Genomic DNA, 23,599 nt, shown 5'->3' with positions numbered 1-23,599 from the left:
AAAAAATAATAAAAAGGGTTGCATGTTGGATCTTGAATGTCACAAAAGTATTTTCATGTTTGCTGCCTTAAAAAAAAAAAAAAAAAAGAGTACAGGGCTTCCCTTGTGACTCAGTGGTGAAGAATTCGCCTGCCAGTGCAGGAGACATGGAAGTGATCCCTGATCTGAGAAGATCCCACATGCCACAGAGCAACTAAGCCTGTGTGCCACAACTACTGAGTCTGTGGTCTGGAGCCTGAGAGCCGCAACTACTGAGCCCACCTGCTGCAACTACTGAAGCCTGTGCGCCTGGAGCCCAGGCTCCCCAACGAGAGAAGCCACCGCAGTGCAAGGCCAATGCACAACCGGAGAGCAGCCCCACTCACTGCAGCTGGAGACAAGCCTGCAAGCAAAGCAGACCCAGCACAGCCAAAAATTAACAGATGTTTAAAGTACATATCCACACGTGTTCCATTCAGTATCTGGTTGGCTGCGAATATATACACACACACACACACACACACACACACATGTATATATATATTATATATATACACAAGCTGTGAATACATTGATAGAAATGTCTGGAGATAGGGGCACTGGTGGGAGATGCTTTAATAACCTGCCATGGACCAGAAGCAGAGACTGCTAAGGTAAAAGTGGAAATTAAAGGTATTTTGTTTGTTTGCCTCTGTTGCATCTTGATTTTGAGGTACCTTACTGCAAAAAGCCTAGGAACAATAAAATCACAAAACCCTAAACCAAATCCTAAAAAAAAAAACCCTTAAAACTTAAATGAAGGAAAGCTTTTAATTACATACAGGTTTTAAATCTGAGTTCTACAGAAGCCTTATTACTGTTGTTGTTTAGTTGTGAAGTCGTGCCTGACTCTTTTGGGACCCCATGGACTGTAGCCTGCCAGGCTCCTCTGGGAGTTCATGGGATTTTCTAGGCAAGAATATGGGAGTGGATTGCCATTTTCTTCTCCAGGGGATCTTCTGGACCCAGGGATCGAACCTGTGTCTCCTGCATTGCAGGTGGATTCTTCACTACTGAGCTACCAGGGAAGCCCTTACAGAAGCCTAGGTAAATATTGAAAAATTGTGGATTATGGAGTTTCTGTTATTCAACAAAGCATATCAGAAAGACTTATTTCAAGCACTAAACAAAACAGAATTTACTGAGACAGCCTGGGGAAAGAAGATTTTAAACAATATAATGGTTGAAGCTGTCTTTTTAATTAAAAAAAACACAGAAATACTCTTTCTTATTTTTCTCTTTCCTAAAATACAAATTCTCAGTAAACATGGGTGCAGGGTCATTACTATCTTTCTACCTCACTATCTTGTACACTGCTTATGAGCAGGGTCAACCTCTAGTATAATCTATGCTGTGCATGTATGACAAAACAGGCACTCATTAAATTCTGCTGAAGGAAGGAATAAAAAGACATATTGAGGGACAAGGAAGCTGGAAATCATTTGCCTGTCATATATGAAGTCAAAGGCTCCTGTTGCCAGACTCGACCTTGTTTGTAGCTCTATCACACACATTCATCATGAGCATAAAGGCTGTGACTGACAGCTTAAAAATTCTTTTTTTTTTTAACCATCTCACATCCATTGCCTTTTCCTCAGGGGAACCACTGTACCCCTTGCTCTCAACTTAAGTGCTTAAACAGAGTTGAGTTCACACTCAACTACAAGGAGAGGCCATATGACTTTAGTCTGACCAAAGTGAAAAGTGAAAGTGAAGTCGCTCAGTTGTGTCCGACTCTTTGCGACCCCATGGACTGTAGCCTATCAGGCTCCTCCGTCCATGGGATTTTCCAGGCAAGAGTGCTGGAGTGGGTAGCCATTTCCTTCTCGAGGGGATCTTTCCAACCCAGGTCTCCCGCACTGTGGGCAGATGCTTTACCATCTGAGCCACTAGTGAGAGCCCTAACTTTCCCTGGCAAAAATCATTTGTTCAGGGAAGAGCATCCAATCCAGTGAGAACCACAAGACACAGCAGGACATGTGTTGGGGCTACTAAGAGAGCAGTACCTTCTCTGCTGTACTGGCGCCTAGGAGAATGTGGGCCTGGCACTGTTAACATCACTCTTGCCACCACCTGGAGAGCTGAGAATGAAGCCATCACACAGCACAATGGAGCAGAGCTGAGGGATGAAGACAGGCCAGGTCCCAAAGGCAGCATTTAAGGTCCATGAAGCCAGCTGTGCCTGAAGGAAATCATATCTAGTCCTAGGTTTGTCAGGCGTGCGAGGGAATACATTCCATTTTTGCTTAAGCCAGTTTGGATCAGGATGTCTGTCACTAGCAATAAAAAGCATCCCAACTGACACAGTCCTTTATTTTGTCTAACTTATTGCCTAGCCTCTGATTGCTTACAGCGCCAACTGGTAGGTGCTCATATGGGCCTGCTGGATGAATTAACAAATCAATAAATAAATGTCTCTGAAAGCAGGAAACCCAAGATATAGATATACTAAGGATAATGTAAGTTATGGGTCCATAAAACAGAAAGAGGTGAGGGCTAATATAAACATGAAGTCGTGAGGGTAGATGATCCAGATCAAGGATTAAGAGCAGTTACAAAAGGACTGTTGTTCCATAGATTTGGGTCACCACAGGTCAAGGCCTGTTGGTTGAGATATGACACCGGCACAGGCGTGCCAACATATATTTAACTAGGGTAGTCTGAATTTTACTCCTAGCCTAGTACGAACCCCATACACAGAATATGGGCCAAGACCTTTGGGGTCCTAGGTTGGTTTGAAGGTCAATGAGGGTGATCCAAGGATATGAAGGTGAGCTTGAAAGCCAAATGAATTGAAAGTTAAAGTGTTAATCACTCAGTCACGTCTGACTCTTTGTGACCCCATGGACTGTAGCCCACCAGGCTCCTCTGCCCATGGGGTTTTCCAGGCAAGAATACTGGAGTGGGGAGCCATTCCCTTCTCCAGGGGATCTTATCGATCCAGGGATGGAACCCGGGTCTCCTTCATTGGCAGGTGGATTCTTTATCATCTGAGTCACCTGAAAGCTAGATGTGTGTAAAAGTTAGTCGTGTCTGACTCTTTGTGACCCAGTGGACTGTAGCTGGTTAGGCTTCTCTGTCCATAGGATTTTCCAGGCAAGAACACTGGATTGGGTTGCCATATCCTTCTCCAGAGGATCTTCCTGACCAAGGGATCGAACCTGGGTCTCTCGCATTGCAAGCAGACTCTTCACCATCTGAGCCACTGGAGATGCCCCACAGAGAGCCCAATTATGGCTGTAATCTGAAAAGACTGGACAGAAAAGCAGATTCCATCTCTGAGACCATGGCCTGAAAACTACCCTCTTGCACAACGTCTTCCTGGTGGAGGTGGAAGCTGGAGAGAGCTAAAGAACTGCAGGAACACAGCTGCAGGCAAGGTTTTACTGAGCTTCCAGGGCCACGGATAAAGCTGGGGGGAATTCAAACCTATTGTCAAAGCTGAGCTGGCTCAGCAGGTAGTCTTTGGAGGTCACAGGTCCTGTCAAAACCAACACTTACATGTATAGGATATTGGTTCCACTGTGCAGATGAGGGAGGGAGTAAACGCTGAGGCCTGGGACGAGTCAGGAGACACAGGAAGAGCTCAGACGTGAGGCTTCCTATGAAGCCTTATAGGTAGGGTGCTTAAGAATTAACCTGAATAAGAAAACCACAAGGCGACCTGGCTAAACCGACAGAGACAAGATCTTCAGATTTGGCTAAAAGAAGAGTAATGGAAACCCTAGAGATGGTTATGTCAGTGAATCACTGAGCTAAAAGGCAGGGAAGGGAAAGTGAGCAGGAGAGAGGGGGAGCTCACATGTGAAGTGGGGCTGGGGAGTGGCTTACAGAACAGAATGAAGGAGCTGTACATGAACATGAAGATCGGGAGAAAAGAGTAAGAATTTAGACTATTTAGTGTAAGATTGGTTTGGGAAAAATTGTACTGAGAACATGGCAAAGGTTAAAAATGGTGGCGCAGGAAGTCTACCATCACCAGATTTTCTTTTCAATATTTATAACTTCCCAGCTCAATGTGAAAAGTGCAGAAAAGCATAAAGTAAAAAATAATCCTTCTAATCTCATCAATCTGTCAACATTTTGGTGTATTATATATACATTTATATTTCACTATAAAATATGTTCATGTATGCACATATATAATTCTGAGAGCTTACATATACATATTATAAAGTTCTTTTCAGTTATATTTTTGTGTGTTGTAAAAAGTTTTTAAAATTCATGATTTTTAATTACTGCATATATTTAATCCTATGGATATATCATAATTCATCCAACTATTCCTTTATTGTTGAAAATTCAGGCTGACTCATTTTTTTTCTTTTTGCTATTCTAAATCATGCTGTTATGAACATTTTGTATATAAATCTGTGACCCCTAAGGCTTTCATTTTGCATTAAACTATGTTCCAGAGTTCTTGCTGAGTGAGAGGTTAGAAGAAACAGCTTCAAGGACTTAATAAGGAAGTTGTAGAAAGTTTAATAAAACAACTGTCCTGAATTGGGGATGGGCCATGTGGCCTTTTATTTCGCTTTTTTGTTCTTGTCTGGAAACAGTGATTTCCCACTGTAAGAGTTGGGGCAGCAGGCCAAGCCCAGCTCTCACGGCACAGTGAGATACCCTGTCTGCGTCCCCTCTGCAGCCAGTGGATGGGCTGTGACTTGACCCGATGTTTCTGCCTAGGTCCAACCAGGATCTAGTGGTGCAGAGAGGCAAGGCCAAGGAGAATCTGTTCTGGTGGCAGAGGAACCACTGGCAGAATCTGGCATCCAGGACTGGGGGCCAGCTACACCGTTCACTGTCCAGCGGTGGTGGTGGCACTGCCCCTCCAAAGCAGCCCTGAGGTTCTAGCTGCTCGGCTCCCCCGCTTGTCCCTCCATGCTTACTAATCCTCCTTCATTAGCTTTCCCAGTAACTCTCAGCGCTCTCAACAGTCTTTCACTGAATTCTTTTTCTGTTTCAGCCAGCCAGAGAGGATTTTTATGGTTCGTTAACAAAGAACCTGATCGGTCTGGAAAAAGACAAAGGTTTTGAGAGCAGCAAACTCAGAGTGAGAGAAGGAACAGTTCACGTCAGAACAGTCGCAGGATTTCCGCGGGCAGGGCTCCGAGCGCTGGCTCGCGTGCACAGGAAGAGGCAGAGTGAGACATGGGTGAGGATGCAGAGGTGGAAAAGGTCAGGGTGAGTGCTCTGGCATAGGGAAAGGACACTCTCAAGTCCTCATCTCAGGAGCAGAGGAGGGCAGGAGCAGTGGAATAAAAGCCTCAGAAAACTGGAGAGAGAAGCATCTGAGAGTAATCAAGAGGGTAAGGGAGAAAATGCAGTCAGAGGGCAGGTGGTCTGTAACACGTAGAGGATATCGTCAGAGGACCGGAAGGCCGGGGGCGGGAGTACAGCCTGAGCAAAGGCAGTGCTGAGTGTTGGTGCTCACTGGAGGTGGACAGCCAAGAGGAACTGGACGCAGAGCAGATGGGATGACGTGTCTGCTTGGCTCACACTGTGGTACACTGCATTTCTTCTTTTTTATGTATATTTAATCATCTGAGTAGTAACAGTTCAATAGGAACATCTAAACATCAAGACCCACATGAAATAACCAAAGAAAGCCACATGCAAAAACCCAAAAGAATCACTATTCATGAACTTCAAGGCCTCTTACAATTCTATTGCTAACACACAGCATTTTCAGAGTTGTCATCATTGTGTACATGGCATTTTGAGGTCTATTTTTCCAAATATATCACTTCTTCCATTTGATGTTTGTACACGGGCATCAGCTGCTTCCCTGCTTGAACATGTCACAGTCCACTCAGGCCCTGCCCTACTCCTCTTTACCCAGGCATCGCTTTCATCTTTTAAATCATTTCCAAAAAGGTTAAGTTATAAATCATTTTTATCTAGGCTAATGGCTTATGGTATAAAGACAATGAATTTGTTAGTTCCTCAAATATCAGTTACTTCCATTTTGTTTGATAACAGCTCAAGAAAACTGTTCCCAGTGTAAATTAGGTTCCTGGACCCAATTCCAATGTGTGTGTGTGTATGTATAGGCTTCCCCACAACAAACAATGCTATGGACACCAACGGGTTGTCCTACTGTTTAACTTAATTCTAACACTATCTACTCTGATATAGAATCACATTCCACAGGTTAATGGCTCAGTCCCCAAGACCACCCTCCCCTTCAGATGCCTGTCACAAACTCAGATTGTTACTCACATTACTGACCAACTGGCTATAAATCAGAGGTTCCCATGACCCACTCCTTGAGGTCGAGTCACATGCTAGAATGGTTCCAGAAATCAGAAAAACCAGTTTACTCACTAGTTTATTGATTTATTATGAAGGATATTAAAGGTCACAAACCAATAGCCAGAAAAAGAGACACACAGGGTAAGGTATGGGGCAAAGGTGTGGACTTTCCATGCCATTCTCCCTAAGTCTGTACGTGTTAATCAACCTGGAAACTCTCCCAACTCTGATCTCTTGAGTTTTTACGCTGGCTTCATTACATAGTCACAATTGATTAAACTACTGGCCATTGGTGACTGATCCATCCCCCATCCTCTCTCCCCTGCCAGAGGTAGAGGCTGGGGGTAGGGTGGGAGTGGGATTGAAGTTCTGACCCTTTAATCACACAGCTGGCTCCACTGGCAAGCAGCCCCCATTCTTGAGTGCCTTCCAAAAGTCATCCCATTAACTTAACAAGGCACCTTTATCACTGTCATCACTTAGGAAATTCCAAGGGTTTTAGGAGCTGTGAGTCAGGAACAGTGCACGAAGACCAAATATATACCAAAAATATTTTGGTGATCTGAAAATCACATAATCATATAATGTAAATGTTGGTCCTGTAGTATCTTGCTCAACTGATAAGTTCCTAATACTGACACCCCAATGTTGATTACTCCCAGTCAACCAGGGTATTCTTGCTCATGCTGCATTCACATAATCCATCAAGAAGCCTCAAGGTGCTTATGGACCAAGGCTTTGCAATCACACAGGTTTGAGTTGTCTGCTTAGCAGCAATGTGAATAGGGACAGAATGCTTATTCATTCTATATCTCAGTTCCTTCACTCACAGATTCATTTGTTCAAGAAATAGTTATTGAGTAAGGATAATATGCCAGGTACTGTTCTGGGTATTACGGATATTGTTGTTTACTAGTAAACAAAAGCCTCTTCTCTCATCAAGTTTACATTCCAGTGGGAAGACAGAAAACACGAGGTACACATTTATATAATACAAAGCAGAAGGGGACAGAGACACATGGAGGTCAAAGGAGACCTGAGAGGAGGTGACTTGGGGGCTAGTAACTAATGAAGTGGCACAGTATTTTAGGTAAACCAACTAGAGCAAGATGGAGGAGAGAGGATGTAGACTTCGTGGACGGACCATAAATCGGGGCCAATAAAAACAGTTTGGAAGGTTGGGGAGGGTTGTGGGCTTGAGACTGATTATAATTTAACAGAGATGACAGGTCCAGGTGACTCTTTCAGGGGCTTCCACCTCTTGTGGTGAATAAAGTAAATGGAGACATATACAGGGCATGATGAGACTGTCCTGAGGGTCCTTGCTAATGTATTCTCCTTCTTGGGAGTTAGAGATGGTAAGGTAGAGAATGTTGGGGTGCATTAGCAGCACATTGTCCCAATCACTGGACCGCCAGGGAAGTCCCCAGGTTAAGCTGTTTTGTCCTTGTGTGGGAAACCAGACTTCCCAACATTCCGCAACCATCCTGATTTGTTGGGTTTGGGTTGAGATACAGAGGTGGAAGTTAAGCATGTGAGAGATGCACAGACAGTAGACACCAGTGTCCCCTCACAACTGCAGGATGTTCACCAGCAGTTTCAATGCATGTCGGTAAGACCTTACCGACCCAAGGCTCCACATAATTTGGCCACTCCATAAATGTTTATGGCTCCTCTGACTGTAAGTACAGAGTAGGTAAAAGAGCTCAAGGGGGACTTCCCTGGTGGTCTAGAGGTTAAGACTCTAAGCTTACACTGCAGAGGGCACAAGTTCCATCCCTGATGGGGGGAACTAAGATCCCGCATGCTGTGCAGCATGGCCAAAAAAGAGTCCGGAGGTTGTCAGTGCCCACACTGGAGAGGCATTTCATTGCTTTGTCCTGATGTATTTATAAAAATAAATACAAAGGGGCTTCCCTGGTGGTCCAGTGGTTAAGAATCTGTCTGCTAGTGCAGGGGACACGGGTTCAATCCCTGGTCTGTGAAGGTCCCCCATGCCTTCATTGTGGCATGTGGTAACTAAGCCACAACTACTGAGCCCACCGGCTTCAATGACTAAAGCCCAGCACTTAAGAGTTGAAACATGTAAAATATCATGTAAGAAACGAGTTGCCAGTCCAGGTTCGATGCACGATACTGGATGCTTGGGGCTAGTGCACTGGGACGACCCAGAGGGATGATATGGGGAGGGAGGAGGGAGGAGGGTTCAGGATGGGGAACACATGTATACCTGTGGCGGATTCATTTTGATATTTGGCAAAACTAATACAATTATGTAAAGTTTAAAAATAAAATTAAATTAAAAAAAAAAACAAAAATAAAAAAAACAAAAACCTAAAAGAAAAAAAAAAAAGAGTGCAGGCTCCACAACGAGAGAGTAGCCCCTGCTCGCCACAACTAGGGCAAGCCTGCACGCTGCAGCAAAGACCCAGCACAGACAAAAACAAATAATTCTTTTAAATAAGTAAATACATAGATAAAATCAGTACTTATTATTATTTTTTTTAATCTGAATGGTTAAGCTGTGCCTTCTTTGCATCATCGTTAAAGATCACTGTCAGGCTAGCCAAACATTGTTTTCCAAAGCTTCCTGGCTGATTCTACTTTCAGTTGAGGAAACCGAATCTTTTAGTTTTCCTGTTCTCTGGGCCCAATGGTCAAGGTGACGATTTCCTGACTTCTTGGTCTTTTTTTGTTTTCATTGTATTTTCAACACTCTGAAATGTTTACATGGAGGCCTTTAAGTCCTAGTAATCCAGTAGTTTTTCCTCTTGTTTTCCTCACACCATATACTCAGAAGCACCGATTGCTAGTGCTGGGTGCAGTCTCGGGAGTCACTTAGGTTCAGTCCTTGCCCTCTAGCTTGAGAAGGGAAGGGAAAGATCTCGATACTCACAGGGATGCTACTACTTGCCAGGTGCAGAGCCTAAGTGTGGCATTCTGCATAATTATCCCACTTTAACCTGGCTGAAATGCAGAGCAATTAAGTGACCTATGAAAGATCAGACAGCTGAAACTCAAACCAGCTTTAGAAGACAAGCCTGGGACTCTCTTGTCCCTCATCAGGTCCAGCATTAGTTGGAAGTGGGCTGAAAGCAAGGCAGACACCAGGGCACAAACAACACAGGGAGCTGGATTGAGGCAAAATTCTGCCAATAGATGTTCATATTTTATAGCTTTAATTGAGAAATTAGTGACAGACTATAACATACCATTGGGCTACGATGGATTGCAAAAGCTTTTCAGCAGATAAAATTGGGGGGTAGTGGTGGAAATGGTTAACATTTTCAAAAGAAAAGGGAGTATCCTTTTTAAACAGGAAGGACTGGCTTGAATTCAAAGCAATTATATAATTCCTGACTTCTGTCAAGGCCCTCTCTCAGGCAGATAAGTGATATTTTATTCATGATCCTTCCCTAATTTCTTTTACATGAACCTATGTATAAAATTTCTGTCTTGCTGAACTGAAAACTACTCAGCAGTTTTCCCTGGATAATTTCCTTTATGTACAGATTGTATGTACAGTAATAAAAGGTTTACAAGTTTTTTTTTTTTTTATAGAGGATTATCTAATTCCTTAATTCCAAGCTGAAAGGATAGATAGAAACACTTGTTTGCGAGTTTCTGGTTGTGTGTATGAGAGACAGACAGACATAATACTCAAAGACAATGAAACAGAGGCGAGAACACAGAATTCAACAAAGTGAGACGCATTAGGAAGCTGTACCTTATTGCAGCTTAAAGAACATGGTATTCTAGAGCTGAGCTTGGATTCCACACCTAGAATCAGAGGTTCAGAGTTCTCCAGAGAATATGTGCTTCATTCCGTGCAGTCAGAGATTCAAAAGGCATTTCTATTTGTCCACCACGCATCTATCTAGATCCTAGCATTGGTGCCCCTGACTCCATTGGTAACTTGCAGGAGCAGAATGACACTGCTTATCAAAATCAGTATCTTTTGGAGGTTTTTCTTGCCTTCAAGCTTAGCTGAGTTTTGCTAAACTTGTTTAGGAATGTTCAGCTGTACTAACAACTCTCTCTTATTATAGACTGAGAAGACAGGAGTTTTGGTAGAAACTGAGAGAAGCACTGGGTTTGCCCCAGTTCTGTTCAGAGAGGGACCCTTTAAACCAGCAAGGAGAGAAGCGACTCCATGTTAGTATTTCACAGCCCTCCGCATCACATTCACCCAGGGGTACTTGTCAAAAATGCAGATTCTTAGGGGAGGGAGGGGGATGGACTGGGAATGTGGGGTTAGTAGATGCAAACTATTACATTTAGAATGGATAAACAACAAGGTCCTACTGTAGGGCGCAGGGAACTATTGGGTTGACCAAAAAGTTCATTTAGGTTTGGTATTTATTTAGGTTTGGTATCTTACAGAAAACCCAAATGAACTTCTCAGCCAGATCTCCTGGAATAAACCATAACGGAGAAGACTATTTAAAAAAAGAATGTATATGTGTGTGAAACTGAGTGACTTTCTACTGCAGAGATAGATACAATATTGTAAATCAACTACATTTCAATTAAAGTGAAAGTGAAAGTTAGTTGCACAGTTGTGTCTGACTCTGGGATCCCACGGACAGTGTAGCCTGCCTGGCTCCTCTGTCCATGGGATTCTCCAGGCAAAATACTGGAGTGGGCTGCCATTTCCTTCTCCAGGGAATCTTCCTGACCCAGGGACTGAATCTGGATCTCCTGCATTGCAGGCAGATTCTTTACCAACTGAGCCACTATGGAAGCCTGATATATTTGAATTAAAATGAATAAAAAATTCATATTCTTTCCAAATCAGAATCTCTGGGTCTGGGGCCCAGGAATACGCATTTTAAACATGCTCCCAGGTGTTTCTGGTACAGATTAGTGCTTGGAAACCTCTGCTCTGCACTACAGGAAGGGGGCTGGCAATCTACATAAGCGTTGCCTCATCTGCCTTCCTGCGAAGGGGTCTGAGTGTGCTAACGGAGAAGACAGCGTGGAGGGGTGGCGGGGGGAGGAAACGCGGGGACTGGTGAGCCATCAAAGGCCACTCTCTCTCTCTCATCCTGCTCAGAAACCACTCTGGGGACAAGGAGCTCAGTTGAACTCATCTGGAAGAGCTTTTCAGTGAGCCTGAGGCTCCTAATAGCTGTGAGAACTGCCAGAAATTGAGGAGCTCTGCCAGGACGCCCCTCTTTCCCTCCACTGGCTAGGCTTAGAGATCAGCTCCTTACACAGGGAGCACCCCTGGTTGGATCCTATCTTAGAGACCAGAAGTTAACAAGTTAACTCTTTAATTATCTAACTCTTTAAAAATGGTAAGTGGACAACACTGTGAGGATAAGGACAGGCTAAAGAGAAGGAAGGCACCTGAGGGCGGGCGGAAAGGGACACTGATGAGGAAGAAGGCAAGGCGACATAAGCTCTGCCACTCTGTCTCCTTTGCTGCCAAGAGGCCCCATCCCAACAAGCAGTGTCTCTGCAGACGTGGGGAAGGTTGCTCATGCTTCTTGGCATCACAGCCCGGGTCTTTTGGGGGTGGGGGGTGGGCTGGACAAGCAAAGCCTCAGTGGTGGGGCTCAGTCTGTCAGTAGCACTTGGGGCGGGGGGGCGGTCCTTTGCCACAGTCATCTTAAGGGCAGGGCAACAGGTTTTGATTCAGTAGATAATCTCTGAAACATCTTGGTTGACCAAAAGTCAAATTTTGTTAAGAAGAAATTCTTAGCTACTATGGAGAGAAGACCAAACCTTCAGGTTTTCTCATTCACATGTGCTCTCTCCTCAGTTTTTGAAACAAGTTTCTGTCTTATGGTCAACAAGATGGGGTACCTGAGGCATTGACAGTCCAGGGAAAGGGCAGTGATGAGAGCGTGGACCCTGAAGCCAGACCACCTGAGAGTGAATCCTGGCTCTACCGCTTTCTACCCTGTGACGCTGGGCTAGTTATCTCAGCTCTCTGAACCTCAGTTTCCTCATTTGTAAAAATGGGGACTGAAGTCGGGCTTTCCACATAGTGTTACAGCGATGACTAAGTGAGGCAGAGTCTGCCAAGCACTGAGAACTCAGCAAGTTCCTTGTGTATATTTGCTGCCATTATATATTTTTTTAATCTCTCTGCCTAAGGCTGCTTCACAACAGTGACCAAAAGAGGGGTCTCAGAGCTGGAGTGGGGACAGAATCCTTGTGTCATCTGTAGCTGATGCTCTTTCAAGATCAACAGTGGCTCTTTTGACCGAATTGCAGTCTTCCCCCTCCTGCAAACCCTGCCCAGGGCACCGTTGGGCCATGGTCCAGGCATCTTCTGTTGGGGCAGCAGGTTCTCGCAGCCTCTTTTAAGAGCCTTTTAACGGAAAAGGTGGTGGGCCCTATTTTGTTCAGTTTAGCTAATAGGACAAATAACGTACACTGGACAACTTACTGGTAGGGTTTCCCAGGGCAAGATTGCAAATAAAATTCGGGTACAGGGACAGTCTATTCTAGGGTATAAAATGGAATTATCTTCACCAGGATTAAATCATACTTCCTGCCTGTGGCAGAGCGTTTCCAGGGAGAGTACGCGCCATGCAGCTCTTAACGCTGCTGGTTCATTGTTGCTCAGACTCCCCACCCCCACAGGCTGTCTCACCCCATTCAGCCTCCCACCACGGTTTCAGTCTTTGAAAGAGAGCTGGGTGTGGAAACAAAAGCAGGCTCCCTTTGGTCCGGGAAATGTTGGCAATGAGAATGCTGGAGGGGAACTGAAGTCAGGCACTCACACATGTGATAGATGCTAACTTCAAATTTGATGTTAACTATAATCAAGCATGTTTAAAGTCCATGCTGTAATTCTAATTAACTATCACCAGCCTGTCACAATGGATGGTCTCATCCGTATGACTCCATTAGGATATTTACTCATGAATTCAATAGTTTCGTCCTGAGCAGAAGGGTAGCAGAGTACAGTGACTAGAGCATAGATGCTGCAGCCTCAAGCTATCCGGGTTTGGATCCTATTTCTGCCACTTAGTGTCCCTCATACTTTGGGCAAACCAATTTTTCCTCCCCTTATGCCTCAGTTTTCTTATCTGCAAAATGGGGATAAAAATAGGATATGGTTATTGTAATGATTGAATGAGTTAACACATGTAAAGTCTATAAAAGTTAATAAACGGAAACCTCAGTTAAAATTGAGTTGGGAGGCCAGAAGGTTCTCACGCCCTATGAAGACAGAGCAACAGGGAGAAGACAGACTCCTCTTCTTGCCTGGCAAGAGCTCACAACCAGCCAATGAAAAGCCACTATTCTTCGAACTCTCAATTCCTCCAACAGACTCTTTGTTCACTATCACCCTCCCAGCTTCCTCTCCCCCTCTTTAAGAGAGGTTCCCTCTTCTTGTGGCCTGGCAGCAGGGATTTGCACATGGCTCACCCGTGGTTACTTCAGTTCAGTTAAGTCGCTCAGTCATGTCTGACTCTTTGTGACCCCATGGACTGCAGCATGCCAGGCTTCCCTGTCCACCACCAACTCCCGGAGCCTGCTCAAACTCATGTCCATCAAGTCAGTGATACCATTCAACCATCTTATCCTCTATCATCCCCTTCTCCTCCTGCCTTCAATCTTGCCCAGCATTAGGGTCTTTTCCAATGAGTCAGTTCTTCACATCAGGTGGCCAAAGTATTGGAGCTTCAGTTTTAGCATGAGTCCTTCCAATGAATATTCAGGATTGATTTCCTTTAGGATGGACTGGTTTGATCTCCTTGTAGTCCAAGGGACTCTCAAGAGTCTTCTCTAACACCACAGTTTCGAAGCATCAATTCTTTGGCGCTCAGCTCTCTTTATGATTCAACTCCCACATCCATATGTGACTACTAGAAAAACCACAGCTTTGACTAGACAGACCTTTGTTAGCAAAGTAATGTCTCTGCTTTTTAATATGCTATCAAGGTTGGTCATAGCTTTTCTTCCAAGGAGCAAGCATCTTTTAAAACTATGGTCGCAAAAAAACCACAAAAAACAAAAAACTACGGTCGCAGATCCTCAAATGGCAATTCTTTGCTGATCCCAAGTAAACACACTTTTGGAGAAGTACCTGGCAGTCTATTTGTTTACAGTCAACAAGTATTGTTTTTATTTTGTTTTTTAACTTATTTTTTAATTGGAGGATAATTGCTTTCAATGTTGTGTTGGTTTCTGCTGTACAACGACATGAATCAGTTATAACTATACATATATATATCCCCTCCCTCTTGAGCCTCCCTCCCACCCCTCCCCCATCCCTCCCCTCTAGGTCATCACAGAATACCAGGCTGGGCTCCCTGTGCTATACAGCAGCTTCCCACTAGCTATCTATTCTATACATGTTAGTGTATATATATCAATGATACTTTCTCAATTTATTCTTCCCTGTCAACAAATATAATGATGCTTGGCGTTTTTCTTGGCACTTGGGTTTGGGAAGACAAGTAAGCCATTGGGGAGCCTACAATCTAGACACATGGCACTGTATTCAGCCCTTATCAACAAGCACTTTGCACAAAACAGGTGCCCAAAAAAAGTCTTAGGGGAGCTGGCAGAAATACTGATTCACTGCTGGGTCTCTAGTTTTCCTCAGTTTAATATATCAAAATACTTCAGAAAAAATAATGGCTTTATACACTGACTCTACAAATATGAACAAAACCCTTTAATAGTATGTCATTAGTTAAAAACTCCTTGCTCCAATATTGGGTCTTTAAAAACTATGAAATGGAAGGAAAACCTTTCATCTTGAAACAGAGAAAATAGTTTTCCATTGTTTTGTGTAACCAGTTAGAAAACTAAAATGTATGTTCACCACAGATATGCCTAATACTGCTCTGTTGTGATGGGAATAGAGTGCTCTGTTCAATTAGTACCCTACTCCAGTACTCTTGCCTGGAAAATCCCATGGACGGAGGAGCCTGGTGGGCTGCAGTCCATGGGGTTGCTAAGGGTCAGACATGACTGAGCGACTTCACTTTCACTTTTCACTTTCATGCACTGGAGAAGGAAATGGCAACCCACTCCAGTGTTCTTGCCTGGAGAATCCCAGATGGGGGAGCCTGGTGGGCTGCTGTCTATGGGGTCGCACAGAGTCGGACATGACTGAAGTGATTTAGCAGTAGCATGGACATAAAGAGGCTTCTCAGGAGGCGCTAGTGGTAAAGAACCGGACTGCCAATGCAGAGACACAGGAGTCTCGGGTTCAATCCTTGGGTCAGGAAGATCCCCTGGAGGAGGGCATGGCAACCCACTCCAGTATATACTCTTTCCTGAAGAATCCCATAGAGGAGCCTGGTGGGCTACAGTCCACAGGGTCACACAGAGTTGGACACAAATGAAGCGACTTAGCATACACACACACAGGGATATAAAAAGGGACTGTTCCAAAGCCATCGAGTCATTCCTCTTTCCTTCCCCTTCCACCTTGCAAAAGTATTCACTGATCTTTTCTTGTTTACTGTTTTTAGATCTGTTTCAAAACTGAAAAGTTCTGTAACATCCTATAAAAACTGACTAAAAGGAGAGAGCCTGTCCCAAGGACTGAATTCCCTCCATCCCAGTCAATAACAGAATGCAATTAAAAAAGCCCAAAGAAGAAAACTGTTCACAAAACAAAAAAATATCTAGCTTAGTATCCACCTAAGAACTTTTGTTAAATCTGTTTTTTTGAGGGAAAAACTGAAATAAGGCTTTATGTGTCTATTATGAGAATGGCTGACATAATTATGCGAGAGGCAGGACAATCTACAACTCCACAGCATTCTTGATAGTGGCCTCCCCCCCCCCCCCCCAAAGCCCCCAACTGACTTAAATTCTCTGGCTTTCTTTTTCTTCCTCTCTCTTTCCCATCAGTGGAAGGCATATCTCGGTGTCACGCCATACCCTGCTGCTTTATCTTGCCAGAGGGCTCCCTCTTGGGAAACTGGTCCAGCCCCTCTTGCTGGCCAAGTTCATCTGTCCTTTGGCTTGGTCTCTCTCAGGCTGAGTTTCCCATGTTAACTCTCTAATCCTGCTTGGGAAGGGCAGCACTGCCATTTGAATTCTTATAATTCTAGCTTTATTTTATAGTTTCTTTAGTATTTATTTCTTTGGCGGTGCCAGGTCTTAGTTGCCACCCTCGTTGTACTGAGGTCTGAGTCGTGGCACGTGGGATCTAGCTTCCGGACCAGGAATCAAACCTGCCCTTCCTCCACTGGAACCTTGGAGTCTTAGCCGCTGGACCACCAGGGAAATTCCTGTTTTAACTTCAGAAAAGAGCCCTCTTACCAGATACATTTTACTCCTCGGCCCTCCGCCCCGGCATCCTGACCCTGCCAATTTTACTCCTGAAGGCCCTTAAATCTGGGTGCTGCTACTTGGCGTAAATCGATTTCCTCTCACCTGGTTCACCTCCTCCCTGTTCTCCCAGGCCTGCCTTCTCCCCTGTTTCATTCCCATAGCGCTGCTACGTGGCATTCACCTACAGTACAAACCTGACCGTCTCAGCTTTTGTCATCAGTGGCTTCCTGCTGCCCTCAAAAAAAGTCCAAGTACCCTGAATTAAAAGTTATTCCCTAAAACTATCTTTACTGTTTTCCTTCATCACTGTGGTTTCCAGGCTCAGCTGAATTCTTTTCTACGGTAATAAAGAACCTCATGAATATTATTTAAGTTAATATAACAATAAGTGTGAGGAATCAAAACAAACATTTCCCATGTAATATAAGATATCTGCTTGTAGCCATAAATTGTACTTTGGTGACCCTTCAAGAACAACCAGTTTTTGTAGTTCTAAAGTAGATTTAATTGTCTCTAATGCTTCCTTTTTCCAGATTAATGAGTTGTGTAACACGTACACCAGGATTAGAAATGATTTGTGCTTACTGTGCTTTAGGACCAGTATTCCTGCTTTTTATTTCCACTTTTTTTGTTTTTTAAACAGTAGTGAGGAGGGGAAAAATGACCAAACGGGCTCAAAAAGAGAAGATAAAGAGGACAACAAAGATATATCAAGCCACTGAGTGACTAATTCTACTTTCAGCTGGTCCTGATCAAAGGGTGACAGCTAACAGGTATTCATATTCTTCATAAACAGCATCTCATTTCACCTTAGTCCCCACAGCCACAGTAAGAGATGGGTATGATGATTCATATTTTATAGGTGACGAAACAGACTGGCAATATTTATTTTGCCTGTTATGGTAATCACTGGTTAGGTACAGAGCTCAGAGTTAAGGGCGCGCTCTCAACCCTCCTGTTTCCCTGGAGGGAAGGGAGTTTCCAGGTCCCAGGAGGGAGGGGTGAAATCTCCTCTCAGGCTCCCCACTAGGTCCTTCCCCGTGGGAGGAGTGGCCTGCCTATGGGTGAGGTCAGGAGATGAGGGTGCACCATGCCCCTGGATTTCTTCACTCTCTTCTCAGCCTGTCTGTCTTCAGCATCTATCCTCTATACCTGGCTTGTGTGCTGAGTAGAGAAGAGAGGCGGGCCTAATGCCTAATTCAGCAGAGAAGTAAACCCATGGTGGCTGCATATGTTAGCCACATCCTCTAATCTGGCTTCCATCAGTTGATAAAGCTGATATTTTGATTTCTACTGTCTTATTTCCCAATTGGCTGGGAACATAAGAGAAGAAGACAGAAGGTAATTAATTGGTTGCCTAGAAGGCACATCGGAGAAGGCGATGGTACCCCACTCCAGTACTCTTGCCTGGAAAATCCCATGGACGGAGGAGCCTGGTAGGCTGCAGTCCATGGGGTTGCAAAGAGTCAGACACGACTGAGCGACTTCACTTTCACTTTTCACTTTCATGCACTGGAGAAGGAAATGGCAACCCACTCCAGTGTTCTTGCCTGGAGAATCCCAGGGACGGGGGAGCCTGGTGGGCTGCCATCTATGGGGTCGCACAGAGTCCGACACGAATGAAGTGACTTAGCAGCAGAAGGCACATAATAGGCACTTGATAAACATTTGTCAAATGAATGAATTTGTCCAAGGCCACAAAGCTAATAAACCACAGAGTAGAGACTTGAATCCATGTCTGTCAGAAAAGCCCACAGTTTTCTAAAATTTCCCCTTCAGTGCTTCTTGTAGAGTGTTCTGTTTCTAGGCTTCAGCTCATGCTTTAGCATGGCTGCCAGGAAACTGGAAACAAAGGCTAGTGTAGGCATTAACGGCCTTAAAAACAAATCTGCCTAAGAATTTGGCTGACAATCTGTCTATAATGTGACCATGGACAAGTTCAGTCTGTCTGCCTGCTGTACCATGGGCTATTACAGACTGAGCCCACGGGTACATGAAGAGGGACCCCAAGGATGAGAACAGCAGTGGAGGCAGCACCAGCAGTGCCTGTAACAGACTGTGCAGGAGAGAGAAGGGCAGCCAGGCAGGAAGCAGGATGTGCACAAAAGGGGTGGGACAAGGGCCTGGGGACCGAGACAAGGAAGGCCCCAGGGACTTAGCAGGGGATGGCGGGTGGGGGATGGGGAGAGAGCAGGGGAAGGAAAAGTGAACAGAAAAATCCCAGAAAAAGAACAAAAGGCCGCAGAGACGGGAAATAAAAACATGTTCAAACAAAGAGTATAAAGCGGAGACAGATAAAAGAACAGGAGTAAATCACTTGCTATGAAAATAGCCACAAACTGATTTTCCATTCCATGTCAAGATGATGAGAAGTGAGGGCTGTCCTATGTGCCAGCAGCCTTCAGGAACTAAGAAATAAAACACCCAGGTTGAAAATAGTTTGGGGAGCCAGAGGATGACAAGATTCCTCCTGCAGGCAGAAGTGAAATGAAAGGAATGCCAGCATCTTCTCCCCCTTCTCCCCACCAATCCCCACTCCGGTCACAAAGGAGGGGGAGCTGCTTGGCTGGCAACCACGAATGAGCTCAGCGGGGACCCTGTTCTGACTGAGCTAATAGAGTTAGTTTTTAAGAGAATCTGGTGGAACTCAGGATTGTGTGTTCACAAACACCATATTAAAAAAACAGGGTCATCGCTGCCTTTCAAGCAGTTTTTTTCAGTCTGTTTAAAGGCCGGGTTTCGTCTTTTTTTCCCCTCACTAGAATAGCACACAAAGACTTCTCTGACACACTGCATCCACGACAGATGAAAGTGCTTAAGTGTGAGTGAAAGCAACAATGTTCAGAGTGACATTTACTAGCTGCAAACAGTGAAATCAGAGCGCTCCAGTTCATGGAGATTAAATGTCAGGCTTTAAACATTTAGCAGAGTATTAGCTATGGAAGTTTTTAAAATTTAGGATTTGGTCTTACACTGCAAGCAGCACTTAAAGGGTTTTTAAAGCAAATAGTTGAGTCATAAGCTGAATAAGAATATACATTTTGCACTGAAGGTGGGACAAGTGCAGGACAGTCATGGGGTTTGGCTCAATGATGCTAGAGGTGGTCGCCGGTCTTCACCATTCAGATAAGTAAGAAAAAAGTGACATTCCCCACATTTCACGTTATGGAAACTACAAGTCAAAATCCAAAACACAGGAGTTTCTAGGCACATAATTTTCCACAGTGGGCATAGACTTTACCAAGGGTTTTTACATTACTGTTTCAGGATGAATGCTTTTTAATACACCTAAAAAAAGTCAGAGCTGAAAACAGATTGCTTTTTTCTTTCAAGAATATTTTCCATGGATAAATTTATGCATGATAAAATTGTCTATAAGTGCCAAATATAACATCCGTTTGAACATGACTAAATAATAAAATCTCCAAATCTGACAATATCAGCAGTCCGTGCTTCCTTCATTCAAAACAGCTGGTAAGTACCTCCTCTATTTTGCTTCTTATGAGGTGCTGGACAGATACAAAGCCAATGAAAATGGTTAACATTTCAAGCTTTGCTCTAAACACTTTGTAAGCAGTATATTATCCCCATTTTACAGATAAGAAAAACTGGGGCTTCCAGAGGTGAAGGGCTTTGTTCAAGACCACAGGACTGCTAAGTCATGCAGGATTCAAACTCTAGCCCTTGACTCTAAAGCCTGAGCAATTACCTTCTACTCAAGGAACTCTTAGTCTGACAGGCACATGAACAAAGTTTAACACAAGAAATGATACAACAAAGATATCAACAGAGACACAGAGTGGGTAATTCTATCTGAGATCTGGGACCAGAGGAGGAGACATTTCAGCTGAGTCTCCATGCATGAGTAGGAATTTTTCAAGTTGAAAAAGGTAACAGTTACTCTAGGCATAAGGAGCTACACTAAGATCATGGCATCTGGTCCCATCACTTCATGACAAATAGATGGGGAAACAATGGAAACGGTGACAGACTATTTTCTTGGGCTCCAAAATCACTGTGGATGGTGACTGCAGCCATGAAATTAAAAGACACTTGCTCCTTGGAAGAAAAGCTATGACAAACCTAGATGGCAGTATTAAAAATCAGAAATATTACTTTGCTGAAAAAAGTCTATATAGTCAAAGCTATGCTTTTTCCAGTAGTCATGTATGGATGTGAGAGCTGGACAATAAAAGAGGCTGAGTGCCGAAGAATTGATGCTTTCAAACTGTGGTGCTGGAGAAGACTCTTGATAGTTTCTTGGACTGTTAGAAGATCAAACCAGTCAATCCTAAAGAAAATCAGTCCTGAATATTCATTGGAAGGACCGATGCTGAAGCTGAAGCTCTAATACTCTAGTCATCTGATGAGAAGAGCTGACTCACTGGAAAAGATCCTGATGCTGGGAAACATTGAAGGCAGGAGGAGAAGGGGATGACAGAGGATGAGATGGTTGGATGGCATCATTGATGCCTCAATGGATGTGAGTTTGAGCAAGCTCTGGGAGATGGTGAAAGACAGGGAAGCCTGGCATGCTACAGTCCATGGGGTCGCAAAGAGTCGGACACGACTGAGAGACTGAACAAAATGGGGCTACACTACTCCAAAATGGAAGGCTTGGCATGCCAATGGAATGCTTAGAGTTCCTGAGCATTTGAAGGATGGTGATCGTGGAGGCCAGAAAACAAGGGTATTATAATAGAAGAAGATATAAGGGAGGTTGGAGCAGGGGAAACAGAGGGTCCCTGAGTTAGGACAGGCAGAAGTGATGGTCTATGACCCACCAGATGTGCACAGTGAGGGAGACGAATCTGTAGTGGCTAGCTTTTTGGATAACTGTAAAGACTGAGAATGAAGAAGGTTAGGAAAGATTGAGGAGCGAGGCTAGAGAAGAGGAAGATGATTTCTTGTTCAATTTCAGAAAAGCTGAGCTACAGCTACCTGAGGGACATGTGGGCATCCTTTCTACTACATTCTCTACTTTAATAAACACTGAAAGCCTCTTGTACCAGGTACTGTGCATGCTAAGTCGCTTCAGTTGTGTCCAACTCCTTGAGACCCATGGACTGTAGCCCGCCAGGCTCCGCTGTCCATTGGATTCTCCAGGCAAGAATACAGGGAGTGGGTCGTGATGCCCTCCTCCTGGGGATCTTCACGACCCAGGGATCAAACCCATGTCTCATTATGTTTCCTGCACTGGCAGGCAGGTAGGTTCTTTACCACTAGGCCACCTGGGAAGCCCCACCAGGTACTAAGGAAGTTAAAAAAAGGACAAAACTGAGTCTTGCCTTAGAGTTCATGTACTGTACAGTCTGACTCTCAATGGTGGTAATGATAAGGGAACGAATAGGGTTGTTTCTGCTTGTTACAGTGACCAAGGGGTGGTACTTGCATTTAGTGGACAGGTGCCAATGATACAGATATTCTGCAATATTTGGGTTTCAGTCAACAAGCCCCTGTCCTCCATCCCATTGGTCATCTGGATGGGTGACAACCCATTTACAATCACCTGAAGGAGAAGGCAATGGTGACCCACTCTAGTACTCTTGCCTGGAAAATCCCATGGATGGAGGAGCCTAGTAGGCTGCAGTCCATGGGGTTGCGAAGAGTAGGACACGACTGACTGACTTCATTTTCACTTTTCACTTTCATGCACTGGAGAAGGAAATGGCAACCCACTCCAGTGTTCTTGCCTGGAGGAGCCCAGGGATGGGGCAGCCTGGTGGGCTGCCATCTATGGGGTCGCACAGAGTCGGACACGACTGAAGCGACTTAGCAGCAGCAGCAGCACAACTTAAAACCTAACTCTGTTTTACATACAAAAACAAAACTTTTTTACATATTTTAATATATACACTGAAATCTTATAAGTAGAATTACCAAGGAAACTGAAGGAAGACTGTTATACATTGTGTTGTCTGGACCTTTGCCAGGATGACTCATTACTTAAGAAAACTACATCATGAGTTGAGGGAGATGAAAAAGTTTGGAAGATGGAAGGTGGTGATGGTTACATGACAAAGTGAATGTACTTAATGCCACAGAACTGTACACTTAAAAATGCTTAAAATGATGCATTTTATGTTACACATTTTAAAATAAACAAGTTATAAATTGAAAAGAATTAAAAAGGAAAGAAAAAGAATACTGTATCATGGGAAGCAAACACATTCCTAGTTTGTTTGTTTGTTTTTTTTGAGTTACTGATGCAATGTGCCTACACCAGCCTGCAGCACAGCTGCCCTAATAGTGCTGCTCCCACATTCCAAATCCATCTACTTTACTGTGTTTCCTGGTGTGGTCATTCCTGGAGATTGTGTGAAATATGTAACTTGAATACAATTTGTTTTTCCTTTTAATTGCCTTAATATGAGGGCTGGAGAATGGCATGGCAACCCACTCCAGTATTCTTGCCTGGAGCATCCCATGGATAGAGGAGCCTGGTGGGCTATACAGTCCATGGGGTCGCAAAGAGTTGGACATGACTGAGTGACTAAGTGCAATATGAGGGCATTATAGTATATTTTTGGAATTGTGTGCTGCACAGGTGGGTTATATTAATTATGAATTTCACATAGTTAAATGTGAAACTATATGCATTATATTTTATGTGTGTGTGTGTATATATGTATATATATATATATATATATATAAAATATTAAAGTGCTTCCCTTGTAGCTGAGTTGGTAAAGAATCTGCCTGTAATGCAGGAGACCCAGGTTCAATTCCTGGGTTGGGAAGATCCCCTGGAGAAGGAAATGGCAACACACTCCAGTATTCTTGCCTGGAGAATCCCATAGACAGAGGAGCCTGGCAGGCTACAGTCCATGGGGTTCCAAGAGTCAGACACAACTCAGCGACTAAATCACCACTATATATATTATAACATATATTTGTTATAATATATAACACGTGTTACAATTTATATATATTATACTTGTTATAAAGAGAATACAATTAGGTTGAAAGAATACAATTAGGTCCGACTCTTTGCAATCCCATGGACTGTACAGTCCATGGAATTCTCCAGGACAGAATACCAGAGTGGGTAGCCTTTCCCTTCTCT

At 44.0% G+C, this 23,599-nt stretch overlaps 1 protein-coding gene and 1 non-coding gene across 2 annotated transcripts in view; one reads left to right on the top strand and one right to left on the bottom strand.

Moving 5' to 3' along the window:
* ALG14 (ALG14, UDP-N-acetylglucosaminyltransferase subunit) overlaps window positions 1-23,599 on the bottom strand; it is a 98,441-nt gene that overhangs the window by 3,703 nt on the left and 71,139 nt on the right. The gene's annotated exons all lie outside the window — the stretch shown is intronic.
* On the top strand, window positions 23,202-23,273 carry TRNAY-GUA. The gene has a single exon. It is a non-coding gene; the product is annotated as a tRNA-Tyr (tRNA).

This window comes from Bos indicus x Bos taurus, chromosome 3, assembly GCF_003369695.1.
Source record: "Bos indicus x Bos taurus breed Angus x Brahman F1 hybrid chromosome 3, Bos_hybrid_MaternalHap_v2.0, whole genome shotgun sequence".
Taxonomy (NCBI): Eukaryota; Metazoa; Chordata; class Mammalia; order Artiodactyla; family Bovidae; genus Bos; species Bos indicus x Bos taurus.
Note: the sequence above shows the minus strand (reverse complement) of the source record. Positions and strands in the feature narration are given on the sequence as shown.